Here is a 6302-nt window from a genome sequence, read left to right on the forward strand (position 1 = left end):
TCTACAACATGTCTATAGTTTGTAGACGGATTGACATGAAATTTCAATTTTCTTTAAAATTCAAAATAGGCCGACATGAGACCTTTTGGTTCTGAACTTATTAAATCGATTTATTTATAAAAATAATATTATTTTTGAGCGGATGTACTGTTTTTTATTTTTTTTTTGTAGGTTCGCAGTACTGCATCTACCACCTTTCCAATTGAATTTTAATTTATTTTTGTACACTAAATAAAATATAATAATTTTTTGACACATCCCAGCATATTCTGGATATACCTGTGATTTTTCAACAATAAAATTTAACCAGATAATTTTTTTTATGAGACAATTTTGTAAATGAGAACATCTCTCTTTTATGCTAATTATTTATTTTTATTTTTTGAACAAAAGAAATATTATTGTACTACATATTATATACAGGGTGTATCGGCACGTACCCGACAAACTTTAACCAGCTATTCCTTAGCACATTTGGAGTAAAAAATGTTATGAGCACTTTGCTGTCCGGTAACAATTTTTTTTTATAAAAAAATTATTATTCATATTTTCACCACATGTCACAACTGTTTTATCCTTTGTCAAAGTTTGAAAACCCATCTGGCAATATTTTATTCGAGTTTCGTTGAATAATATACGTACTCACCTACATTAGCGCGCTTTTACAATCACAACGAAATGGCATGGCACCATTCGTCTCATTTTTAACTATTATTATTTAGTGTCTATGAAAGAGCGAAGACGCTTTTTGACACACTTGCTAATAACAGCTGTTGAACACGAGAAACAATGCCAATGACAGTGACGGAGTGTGGATTTTTTTATATTTTTTTGTTTTTAATTGAAAAAAAATGTTACCGGACAGCAAAGTGCCCATAACATTTTTTACTCCAAATGTGCTAAGGAAAAGCTGGTTAAAGTTTGTCGGGTATGTGCCGATACACCCTATATATATATTATTGTTTATAAGAATTTTGTTCATTGTTCTCAGTCTCAAACTGGGACAGTTGATATAATTTCATGAGTTTGTTATTATTGAGCATGACTATTTATGACAAATTTAATACAGTGAAAATACAATCCATTTAAATTTATTATGTCCAATTTGCAAATAACAAAGTGATTCGCTAATTTCAAATATCATAATAAATCTCTACGACGTCAGTGGGAAGAACCTTACACGGCTGGTCGCGAGAGACTGTCTTCGCTGATGATTTCGCAAAATGTCAGCAACGTGTGCGAACCTCCGCGCAGACGCAGTAGTCACCAAAATATTAGATCAGTCAAGTATCGGATACTTGCATAACCCTGTGGAAAAAGGGCCTGCATATTAGACAATCTATGAATGTGGATTAAAGAAATATGTGCCAGGATAAATTATGATTAAGTTATGTGGTGTTCAATCCTCTCTGCCTACCCTTTCAGGGAAATGGAGTGATGATAAGTTAATTTTTTTATAACGTAAATCAATTTTTTTTTTTTAAATATATTTTATTCTAATTAGATAATAAATCACAATTTTACATTTTTCTAAACACTCCATAGAATAATTTCATTTTTTAGGTATGTATTTGATGAATCAAAAAGTATAATGCATACGTTTTTAAATAATAGTAAGGTAATAATAATCTACTTAAGTGATATGTGTGAAAAACTTTCTTCTCTGCCAACCCTTAAGGGACTTGTGTGATTGTTTGTATGTCTGTATGTAAGTCACATCCTTTTAAGAGTTCTCTCGGAATTAATTAAAAAATAAACATTAAATATAAAATTAACTACACCATTATTATGCCTGTTTATGACTGTTTCAAATACGTATTAGAAATTTACAAAGAAATTGTCACCAATAGGTATTACAAGCGCAACGGATGTACATAAAATATATGTTTTATTAGATATTATTATGTAATTAAGAACTTTTATTAAACCTTTATTTTTTGATAAATGATAATTAAATAATTGTTTGGAAACTCGAAATTGATTGCTGAGATATATGTATAATTAATTACCTATATAAATTAAAGTTTATTATAATTTTTTTAATACCTTTTTCTTAATTAGAAATTGTATACTTTTTGTGTTATGTAACCGGTGCTGTGATAAAAAAATTTGGGCTAGGGTTTTGTAAATAAGTTTTAAACAATTGTTTGTGCATTATTGGTAAGAAATTATATTTTTTTATATTTATCAGATGTTCACTGTTTTAAAGAATAAAATGATAAACACTCGCCACCTATTTTTATTTAATTTCAACAATTTACGAGAGATGGGAAGGCTAATCGAGATATCGAAAGTAGGGTAAATACAGGAAACTCCATTAATGGAGGATTGAACGCAGTTGGCGCTAACAAAAAACTGTCCAACTAGAAGTCCACAATGCAGTGTTGGTACCTACCCTGATAGAAACCATGGAACTGGCAGAGGTAGGATAAAAGTATACTGAATGCTGTAGAAATGAGATCCTTGAGGCATATCTGTGGTAAAACCATGTATGATCTTCAAAGAATATAAGGCTGATGTAAGCGTAATGAGCAAGATTAAGAAAGGGACGCTCAGATAGTTTGGGCATGTAGAGTGAATGAATGAAGGATGGAGTGAAAGGAGAATATATGTCGCAAATGTGAATGGTAGCAGAAGTCACGGACGCCTGAGGAAGACATAACACGATCAAGTGAATCAGATACTTGAGTCAGGCCATATCAAGAGTCAGAATAAAAGAAGAGTATGTATTATAATGTGAATGAGGCAAGGAATATGTGCCAAAACCCGAGTTGTTTGTCCGTCCTCTCTGCCCAGCCCCGCGGGAAACGGTTAGTTAGTTTTCAACAATTTGACAACCTCTGTGGCCGAGCCGCCGAGTCCCAACCGCCCTCAATTCATCCCCATTGGGGGTATATTGAGATTTTGAAGGGAAGAGGAAGCACCTGGCTATTATGATCTGGTCATTGAATTTACAGAATATTTCGTTTGTAGACAATTACTGGGTCATATTTTCTTGTCTTTATAGCCTATTCAAAGAGATAACCTAAACACCCAACTTGTCAAGATTACTTCGACATAAACAAGTTATGTTTATTTATGTACGCCAAGAATTCTCTGATATATTTTGTAAAGGCATACTGTCCTTATTCTGGTAGAAAATTTGGTAAAGTTTCCTTAGTAGCTAACGAGCTAACTGCTATATACGCCAAAATTATTAAAGTAGGTAACACTTCATATTGACTTAATTAGTACAACTAACAACTATTTACATTGGGGGAGATGGAAAAACAATCACAAAAAATCACGGTCCTCAGGCCTCTGGCATACTCTGTCAGAAGGTAAAAGTATTTCCGCTTTGCAATAAAATCCTAATAAATTGAATATTTTTTTGTCAATGTATCTGAAAAATAAAAACTGTTTTTATTGTTATTAATTAACACATTGTTTTTATTGTTTTCATTCACAATTTTAATATTTCAAATATGAATTTCATAAAAAAAAAAAAAAAATGGCTCACCTTACGTTCTTCCTAACTAAAAATACTGATAATGAAAAGATATATAAAAAAACACAGCATTTTATTAAACAACACAAACCTTATTGACACCTCACTTTTTGTAATTTTTTTATACAAATATGAATTAAAAAATTATGAAGCTTCTTAATTTTTTTTTTCTAATTGCAGTCGGAACCTTTGATTTTATAAAGGTGCATATTTTAATTCTTCTGTGGTTAACTTCTAGATTTGAATATAAAGCAAGTTACTCTTTCTAACACTGTTTAGATTGTATTTCTCGCAACAACAGTAACGGAGACACAACGATTTCTGTAATACCATATAACTTGTTCCCGAAAGCGAATAATTCAATGCCAATCTAATTTAAATACCCTAAATTATTTACTTAATCCTTTCCTGGCTCATGGGAGCATCCTGGGAAGGGCGAAGTCCCGAAAGCATACACTCTATTTTTCCCTCTTGACTGCTTAATTATTTATTTGCTAGTTGGGAGCGGCAGGAAACGTACAACACTATCGATTATAGTACCTTTTTTTAACATTATTTCTGGCTTTCACCCTTCAAGGGTGTTCTTGGCCATCATTTAAAATTATGGAGAAATGAAAGGTGAATTTAAATATTAATTTTATTTAAATGGGCAAATTTCAAAATTATAATGAAAATTGGAGTCGAGTTCAGACTTAGAAGAGATGAGATGTTGAATGGAGGGGAGGCAATTTTAGATAAGGCTTGATAGAAGAGAGAATATTTGTTTAGAGAGGGACAACCAAAAAATATGTGATCTAAAGTTCCCACTTCTAGACCACAGAATGTACAATCTGGGGAGTCAACAACGTGAATTTTAAAAAGATGGGAAGGAACGGAACAATGTCCGATCCTCATTCGAATGAGTGAAGAAATTTATTTTTTGGAAAAATGAGGGAATTGGTGAAACCACGGTTTTGATGGAATAGTCCTTTGTATTGAGGCATAGCAGGCTCCCTTGGATTGACTAGCAATGTGCCAATACTCCGACCAAACATTGCGGGATCTATCTTTGATGATGGAAAAAATGTCAGATAGGGGAATGTGGTTTACGAGGGTAACAACAGGGTTGGACGCTCCTTGTTTTGCCAAGGCATCCGCAATATCATTACCCATGATACCAACATGTCTTATCGTACCTACAAGTGTAAATTTACCTGAATGTGTAATTTAACCTACAAGTTTTTATTTACCATATTATAATGGCATTCTTGGAATTAATTTTTTATTTATAGAAATTGTATATCTTGAAATTGGATTAAAGAACAATAAAGACAATAGGTATTATCAAAATTTCAGATATTATAATATATATTGTCACGTATATAATTATTATCAAAAAAACAGCTGTTTCGCCTAAAGCATTCATTAAATTGTGTTGGAGCGGAATCACTGGCAGATGAAGCATATTTACGCCCAGTTGTTTTGCAGAAATTCAAATGTAACATTGTCATCAGGTGACCTTTTAACGCCATTTTGTTTTATGACATTTGAAAAGTCAGCATTCTATGAAATTTTAATAAGCAACATGATAGTTGGCCTCTTCTGCTAATCACAATTTGTTCAAAAGCTGAAACAGACTTTAGAATCAGCTTTTAACAGTTATGTTTTAAATAAAAACAAAATGGCGTTTAGTGGCCATTTAATGTCTGCAAAACAACTGGGCCTTATAATAGTGTCATATGGTTTCACAAAGCCATTACTATTTCGATAGCAGTTGTACTATGTTTCCCCACTTAAATATTTGTGATAAGCTGTTCATTTATTTTATTTACATTGTTTTATGTACCAAACTAGCTGACAACACCCGGTTGCTCGACTTTTCTCTACTTTCAATAAATATAATATCCATGTATTATATACATAAACCTTCCGGAAGAAATTCTCTAAATGATAGTGAAAACTCTATCAAACTCTGTTGCATAGTTTAGAACATGTTTAGAAGAACTAAGCGCACAAACTGACAAGACAAACAGTGACTTTTTTTATACTATTTAGAGATGTAAGAGAATAGATAATGCTGTCATGCGTATAAATCTACCCCAAAAATTAATATTTACAGATACATTAATTAAATTATTTATTCAGAAAACTTACAGGAACAGTAAAAATTAACAAAAAGTGACCATAATATTAAAAGCTAAATTTAAAAAAAAAATCATTTTGAAAATTAAATCTAAATTTTAAATTTTAAAGATTTTTTTAAATATTTATATTGAGGGATCAGTAGGATTTATAGGTCCAGTTAGAATACTACCGAGCCGAACCCTCTGATATGAAAATATCTGGAGTCAGTGAATTATTTTTCCATTTGATCTCTAGTGAGTTGATGTGTTGTGCTTGTATTGTTTTGTATTTATTATGCTTATATAATGCACTTGCATAATGTGGATTGACTAGGTGATCATTTGTGGAAAAGTGTGTGGAAGGGTTTAGTTTTTCCTGTGGGGAAGATTTGACCCGGACACAAAGTCGGAAAAAAAAAATAATACAATGTTAATTATTAAAAAATATATTTAGTATACTTTTTAATGTGCGTCTATATGTGATACAACATCACGTCAAGAACATTTTTTTTAAATTTTTTTAATTTACATTTGCTATAATAAATATTCTATAATGAACATCTAAAAATTTTTACTGAATTCAGTTGGCTATATTCAGGACAAAATTACGCAGCCGTGCATTTCATAAACAAAACTACCATAATTACACACGGACAGTATTACACCTACTGGAATTGCACACGTCAATATAACGTATTTTTTTATAAGTTTAA

Source organism: Hesperophylax consimilis, chromosome 12, assembly GCF_061612785.1.
Source record: "Hesperophylax consimilis isolate HC1 chromosome 12, BYU_Hcon_1.0, whole genome shotgun sequence".
Classification (NCBI taxonomy): domain Eukaryota; kingdom Metazoa; phylum Arthropoda; class Insecta; order Trichoptera; family Limnephilidae; genus Hesperophylax; species Hesperophylax consimilis.